Here is an 8,951-nt window from a genome sequence, read left to right on the forward strand (position 1 = left end):
TCATCCCATTCGATCCAGGTCTGAGCTAGGGTGATCCCTAAGCTCATCTTAGGTTCGGTTTATACCCGATTCCACCCGGATCTCGTGATTTTAACGGTTTAACGGTGTTGGCTCGTCGTTTCGTGACTAAATCTAACGGGTTTGGATTCATACAACATCATACTAATCGTACCTCGGGTTGAAAACCTATTCTCCTTCTTCTTCTTCTTGGTTTCGGCTAGAGAGAGAGAGATAGTAGGATGAGAGAGAGCTAAGTGTGTGTTTTGGTGGTGTATGGAATTTGTGAAATGAAAGGATTAAAGGGTGATTTAAGGCTTAAATATTATTGATCATGGGCTTGAGCCCATGGTCCATCTTCTTCCTTATTAATCCAAGTCCATAACCCATATCCATTACTCAACACTAGCCTGATCCATACTAACTCCTACTTTATTTATTATTTCTCCGCTAACCCGAATAAACTTTCTCACCGATAATAATTAATATAATTAATATTATTTTTAGAAATTGTAGGATGTTACAACTTTTGACGTTTTGACATACCAGTCAGCTCGTTAAGTACCAAACAGCCGGTTTTGTTAAAACATATATAATTTAAATATTTAAATAATCATAACTATTTATGTAACTATATATAAATTATGAGAATTTTGTAAAGATAAATTAAAATCTTCAGAAATTTATAAAAATATTTTCAGAATTTTCGTACTTAAATATTTATTCATAAAAATTCATTTTATGTGTCATAATTAACCGATAAATAATCCGTTTATACCAAACGATTCCCGAAAAATCTGATAATTTTCCTGAGTGATCATAATACCATAACACAATCCTTGTAAAATTCCCAGAACCTAATTTATTGGCCAAAATACACTTTTGTGCATTTTTCGGCTGTTAAAACTCGATAAAAACGCAAATGCACAAACTGTACATAGACATCTCCAAATGATTCCAAATTTTTCCAGTGATCTTACCATAACATTTATAAGTTCCATCCCAAATTTCATTGTTTTTCATGAAGCTTAGCTATTTTCCCCAAATAAATGGTAATAAATTCGCCAAATATTCTCCGTTTATCGAAAAATTACCAAATTTGAATAGGGACTCACTTATATGATCCCTAAAATCCCTGAAAATTTTCACAAACTAACAAAAAGCATGTCACAATCAAAGTACAAATAGCCCCTAAACGAGTAATACGGTAATTACCTTGTCGGTTTTAGATATACTTTTGGTGGTTCTCTCGACTCTCTGGGTCTTGGGTCACAAAGTCAGTATATCTACATATCATATAATGTTATATCCATGTTCTAATCCTTGTTTTTGGTCAAAAATCTATATGGTTCTGCTTTGTAAACATGTTTAAGATCAAAACATAAATTTAGGTGATTTTTAGGGTTTTTGGATGGTTAAACATGTTTATTACTAATCAAGATATGTTTATATGTTAATTACATGCATAAAACATGATCAAAAGTTCATAAAAATAGGTTTTATGAAGAACAAGACCAGGCCAGAAGTTGGTATAAGTTTGGGTGTGAAATGACTTGAGATGTTTCAAGAATCAACATTATATATTTGGGGGGTGGACTACAAAATTGATGGCCGGAAATAAGGGGGGCCCTTTGGGACACTCTTTGCCCCGTAACTTCCTCGTTTTTCATGCCAAAGTTCGGTCTCGGTCCAAAAGTTAGTTTGGGTTCGGTTTTTCGAAAGAAAATAGTTCGGGTGCGAAAAACAGCGCAAAAATGAGTGTTTTTCAACCCATTTTTGTAAAAGAAGAAAAAAGTACTGACTCGTCGTAAAAATTCAAATTATCTTCACGGATTTCTTAGAACATGTCATATAAGTGTTTTATAAATATTTTTCGGCTTGACGGATGCTACAATATTCGTTTTGATGTTAACGATTGCGTTTAAACTCATAGCGTATCGTTAAACGAAACCTTTTTTTGTTTAAATGGTTTTAAATGTACTGGGGTCTTAGTGTCAATATGTTAGCCACTATAATATATATATAACTAATATATTACCCTTCAGTATATATACGTATTATAATCATTATCGGTCGGTTACTCGTTTAATCACTACGAATTAACCGATTTATCGTTTACTAGCTACGTAGTGATTAAGGTATATCTCGTTTTTCCACAAATGTCAAAATGATTAGCAACAAATTCTTTCACCAACTGCACATACAAACAAACAAACTTGTTAGCAATTTTTACAAAAATGATCAGATATGAAAATATTCAATGTATGAGAAACGTAAAAGTGTATTCACGTGTAAGTTTATTATTCAATGTGTAAGACAAATATGTCTCAACGTATAAGGATCTAAATGTGTAAATATCTATTCACATGTAAATTTAATTGATTACTACGTATAAGTTCTATACACGTATAAGTTTAACCAACATGTAAGCACACCGTGTATGATTATGAACGTGTAAGTATTAGTCCTTATACCCCGTATAAGTCAATAATACTTATACGCCGTATAAGTTTCTCAATACTTATACGTTCACACCTAGAAAATTAGGTTAAGTCAACTTTGGACAAATCACAAAATTATAATTAATTTAAATCATCAAACAATTTTGCAAGATCATCGATTAAGTCCACAAAATAAAAACCCTTTAAACCATGTCCATAATAGGTTCAATTGATATTTAATAAACACGTAATTGTTCATCGTTGTTCAAACAAACACATATCCAACATATGAACATTGATTAACTCTTGTGGTGTGAAAATCAACCACACCAACCAACTTTTAGATTTATACGGTGAACACAGACAAGATATACGGATAACCGTGTAACAGTGGACATCGTGTCTGTTCCCTTTCAAGACAAACGTATAAAATGAAAGATCCAGCGCATAAGGCCATATATATAGTCTTTACTTATACGCTCGTATAGGTGTTGGACATATACGTCGTATAAGTCATTACACCTTATATGACGTATAAGTTTAATACTTATACGTTGAACTTTCCAAACAATTTTTAAATCTGACAAATTTCAATTTCGAATACTATTGTCACATTCGATTCAGATTCTCGGATATCCAAACCCGATTAACCATTCACCAAAATCGAAATTAATACAGAAATATAAAATCTTTTTTAGTTTATAAACGAAAATTGTAATAAATATATATGAAAATAAAACAATTTACAGACAGAAAAAAGTATATTTTTGTGAGTTGAGCAAGGAATCATATTGATTTATCTATTCTTCCATCAAGGTTTTATAGTTCAGCTTTATTATGTCTGATGTTAAGCCGGTCATTGGTATTGTTGTCCATTCAGAATTTTATAAAAAAAGATGCAGAGACATCAGTGATACGATTAAAGTTCAACAGAACATGATCAGATTCTAATCTTGATTCAGGCTTATTTTGATTTTTACCATGTCACCCCAACTTAACATAAACCTTAGAACCAGCAGATCAAAACATTTCAAACTTTTAATTTGGCAATCATAGAAACAATTTTCCACAACAAGGCATACCCCCATTATCAAGCAATACCCTAAGTTTCCTTTACCATGGATGAGTATGCATGATTTCATCTATCGGCTTCCAGACATTGTATCCATTTAGCTCCGTTTCTTATTGGTATTAAGACGCACGTAAGGGAGGAACAATGTATAACTAACATTGTGTTTGATCAAGTCAATAGTGAAAGTTGTACAAAGTACAAAGTACAAAGTGATCAAGTCTAATGACTTTTCAGGGTTCGCTCCTTGAGCACGTTTTTAAGTATTCACCGAAATGAATACCCAGGTGATAAACCGCATAAAGACCTCAATGGTTCCAGAAACCTAGTGCATCCTATCGATACAAGATTTATGGCCATAAAGCCACACACCGTTGAAGTGTAGACTATGTACTAGATGCTTAAAACACTCTATTTTTGTGATCTACTGAAACATCAGGCTTGAGTATGATAGGCTATTACATTTCTGTCTTCATTACCAAGACTTTTGTTAGAATGCTAACCCTTCTTTCAATTAGGCTAGTTATGTTTATATCACTTATTCCCTTACTTGTTTGTTTAAAAGCCTACCAATACACCGATCATTAAGCAATAGACTTTTATACTTAGTATTTCCTGTACTTGGAACAAGATGATCAATATACTATCATTTTCCTTTTAGGCTTCAAAACTCATTTTGAGAAGAATTTTCTATTATTTTTGTATTTTTCACATTTTTCATTGTTTTTGGATTTTAAACTTTTTCAAATGTTTTTGACTTTTACGATTTTCCAAATGTTTTTGTATTTTCCCAAACCATTTCTCCCCGTAAAATCAAAAACCTTTTAAAGAACAAATATTTACAAAGAAATTTGACCTGGTGAACGGTTACTCATGATCGGAATCCATAACCTCGGGATCATTCACTTTTCCACCTCCTATGTTCTTAATATCAACTTTTTGTTCGTCGGTGTGAATTTTGTCTATAGTTATCAACTTCTTCTCGTAGAAATCACGAATGAAGTCATACCATATATCGATATGTTTAGTTTTAGAGTGACTTACTGGGTTCTTAGTTATGGATATAGCAGCAGTGTTATCCATAAAAATAGTAGTGAAAAAATTTCAAACCGTAATCTCGCATCTGTTATTGTATCCATAAAACCTGAGAACATCAACTGGAAGCAGCGATATACTCAGCTTCACAGGTGGATAACGATACAGTCGTCTGTTTCTTACACTACCATGTCACCAACCTTCTACCAAATAAATAACAGCCGGCGGTGGTAGATTTGGCGTTCATCTTGAAGCTTCCATAATCCAAATCAGAATATGCTCTCAGCTCAAATACATCGTCTCATAGATACCAAAGACCAACCCTGGAATTCCCTTTAAATTCCGAAGTATCCGCTTCACTAACGATAAGTGAGAGACTCTTGGATTAGATTGATATTGGGCGCACAAACACGTAAAAATACATGATATATGGCCTAGATGTAGTAACGTACATGAAAGAACCAATCATAGAATGGTAGAGCGTTTCGTCAACCTTCTCCCCGGTGGGATTAAGAACAATTCTATGATTTAACAGGATAGGAGTGTTGATTGGCGTTGAGTCAGCCATATTGAACCTTTCGAGGATATCTTTAACATACTTTGTCTAGTGAATAAAGATACCTCGGACAACTGTTCTACTTGCAATCCCAAGAAAAACTTCTATTCTCCAATAGCGCTCATTTCGAACTTCGACTTCATAACTTCCTCAAATTCCTTACAAAGAACATCGTTTGTCGACCCAAAGATGATATCGTCAACGTAGACCTGGACTACCAACAAATGATCATCTATTTCCTTTATGGAATGTGTACTGTTAGGATGAGAAAAGTGCTAAAAGAAGATTAGAAACTTCTCAACCTCTCCAGAAACTGCTAAATATGGATACCGAGCAATCTCAGACCTCCCAGCAAGCTTTCACTTACCCTAGCAAGGTATTTTGCCTTCCGGGAAAGTTTATCTTCTTGAATTCCTCTTAAGTGTCAATTGGAGCAGGTTTCACTTTTTCTAGCAAGGTTGTTCTTCAAGAAAAGCAAGGTTTGATTCCTAGCAAACTATTGGCTAAACCAAGAACTATGGAAGATCTAGCAAGGTTTATTATCAATAAACAATAGTCCCAGCAAGCTTGAAGAAAGTTGACAATGAAATATCTTTAGGACTTATTCTAGCAAGGTTCAAATCCGAGCAAGCTACAATGCTACCAACAAGGTCTACAGTGTTACCATCACACTTTGGTTTGTTCAATAAGTTATTTAATAAATAGATGAAGGGATTTCTAATGAACAAGTTTGCTTGTAGGATCATATCGAGGGAAGTTTTCTATGGTCAAGAGGATTGAAGTATGCTAGGTGAATATTTTCTGAGGAATATTTCTGAGTAAAGTGTACTCAGAGAACTGTTCCCCAGCACACTTTGGTTACCAGGTCTGCTCGAAGAAGACAAAAGCTGCAAAGCTTGCTCAAAGACCTGTTTTACACTTAGAATCTTTTGTAATATGATTTTATAATTATGTATCATTGATTAGGGTTTCTAGAAGAAATGACAGCTGTCAGGGCACGCCAATAAATAGAATAATTTAGGGCACGCCTATGACAGACGAGAGAATGACACACAAGACAGACCTAATATTATTCCTGATATTGAGTGTGACGATTGTTCTTTAATATGTACGGACAAAACATTCCTTTCTGAAACCCTGATTGATTTTCGTTTGTTTTGATCTTTTTATATATGGAAATATTTTGAGTTACAGTTTGTGTTTGTTACCTTTGTATTTATTAAGCAACATTTAGTGTTTTAGTGTTTCCACCATTAATACATTATTGCTCTTACCCTAAATAGCAAGTCAATAACCTTCTTTTCAACACTTAATCGTGTGGGTTATGAAAGTGGTATTGTGATCGATATGTACGGGAACATCAAGTGGTATCAGATCTTCGTTCCTGTTGTTTGGGTGAGGAATTGTTGCTTATTATTGTTGTTTTCAAGATGAAGAAGGACGTCAGCTGACCACTGTTTCATTGATTTCTGACGTCAGCCGTTCTGTCTCTTCATTTCTTTCCAGATCTACAATATTTGGTGTCTTCTTTCTCTTATTTACATTAAAGTTTTCATTTTTATTGTAGATCTTGCTCTTATCTGACCAGATATATCAAATATGAGGATTCCATCCATAGATCTGATTATATTTTAAGAGAGTTTTAAAATTTGTTTAAGTTTATCAACTGTTTTCTCTATTTTTCAAAAATATTTCGAAAATTCCAAAAATATGTCTGGATACGAGGTGCAATAGGTTACAACTAACGAATTTCCAAGATTGTATGGATAGGAAAACTTCATAAAACGGAAAGTGCTCTTTGAAGCTGCAGTTTGTTACAACGACGTAGATATGCGGACTTGGTAGAAATGTTTGAAGGCAACACTGAATTGAAGAATATTAAGAAAGAGAGGTTGAAGTTGCAACTTGACAGGTTCAAGTATAAGATGGTGAGAGACTGAAGTTGGTTCTTGAGAGGTTTCTAACAATTTTGAATAAAATCAGGACAACTGATTATGTGGTAACTGATGCTGATTTGAACACCAAGCTACTATCATTTTTCTCAAAAGAATGGTACACTGGTAACAGGTTATCAGGCAGAAGCCAAACTATGATGCACTCAAGCTTGATGATGCGATCCACTTCTCGCAAGGAGCTGAGATAGAGATGACTGAGAATGAGATGATTAAGGAGGACAAACCTTTTTTCCATGTATCAAATGCACTCATTGCACCAATGGGTAACTTGTCTACCAAGAACCAACAACAAATTCCAATTATTGAAGAACCAAGTGAACAAGGTGGTGATACACCAAGGGTTTTGTTGCTGGAAGTTCAAGTAACCAGGGCGGAGAATCAAGGTTCAATGTCCAACTAATTGATGATAGTGATTCTGCCTCAATGGCCAGTGGGCATACAGCTTATGGTGTGTCACACCCCGAAAACCTTAACTTAACACAGCGGAAGTCTTAACTTTAATTCATTCGGGTTATGACAGATGCCGATAGTCAACAATAATAACCATTTAATAATAAAAGCATCATCTTTTATTATAAGAAATATTTTACAAAATCAGAGTTTACTACACGTGCTAATGCACGGTTTACAACACATCACTTTTGTTCAAACACCCCACGCTCTCGTTTCCATGCCACCTCGAAACCTTCACTTTCCTGCAAAGCATATTTAAATAATATTTGGGTCAACACGAATGTTGGTGAGTTATTCCTGAGAAGAAAAACTTATTATATAAATATAAACAATTTATATATAAACAACACATGAATATAATGGTGTACGGCCATTATACTCCCAATAAAACCGATCATAACACGGTATAACACAATAACAAAACCCGCATTTTACCTTTAAGCACAAAAAGCGTTAGTTGTAAACTAGCTAAGAATACAACGCGTGTATGACTACCAATTTGATAACTCAAAACGTACCATACTCGAAATATTCCCACTTTTAACCCAACGCGAACGGAAGTGGGGGGCGTCACCCCGATAGATCTACCAACATTTCTGTGCCCTCAATTCGGTTAACAGTTATTTAACCAAATTGATTCATCCCACAATAACGACAATTTGTAGTATAATGCGTTTTCAAAATATATATATATAAATACGAATATAGATATACAATATGCTTTTCGGAGGAAGAACTCACCTTTGATTTCAATGTTCGAATAAATGCTCGTTCCTATATTAGTACACGTTCGTTAATTTTAGGTTTGAGTAAAATATATATATTCTTATTCTAAAAATCCACACAAGCATATAACACCTAAAGTTTACTACTTATAATCTTATAATTCTATACTTAAAATATAAACAAGTAATAATCAACTAATAATTGTTTTATTTAATAATTTAATTTAATTATTAAAATTTATAAAAATTATTACCTTTAGTTGCTGGAGTGTTTTGAAAATATTCAAGTTATTATTTTATTTAAAATTTTGACTCTATTATAATCGGTTTTGTCAGTTTTGCCGGTTTCGTTGATTTTGAGCTTAAAAACGAACCGGTTGTCATTTTTATGAAACTTTTAGTTTTAAATTATCTAGAACACTTTTTATATAGTTTTTAGTCAAGTTTTATTGATTCTTCAATAAAAATGTTTTGGTTCTTATTTTGTTGCCAATTTCTTAAAAAAGTCAATTTTTAAAGTTTTCGTGTCGGTTTTCGCGACACGAACCGTGTTGGTTTAAGTTTTGCTATTATTGACTTTTCTTATACTTTAACTTATGTTAAATATAAGAATATTATGACTTTGGGAGCTGTTTTAATTCAGTTCCAAAAACTCATGTCGGTTCACCTTAAAAGTCAAACTTTCCGACCGTTAAATTCACCGACAAGCTATTTAAGTCA

Source organism: Bidens hawaiensis, unplaced genomic scaffold (genome assembly GCF_021521415.1).
Source record: "Bidens hawaiensis isolate Kalapana, Puna unplaced genomic scaffold, B.hawaiensis_p1.1 tig00032830_1, whole genome shotgun sequence".
In the NCBI taxonomy this organism is placed as follows: Eukaryota; Viridiplantae; Streptophyta; class Magnoliopsida; order Asterales; family Asteraceae; genus Bidens; species Bidens hawaiensis.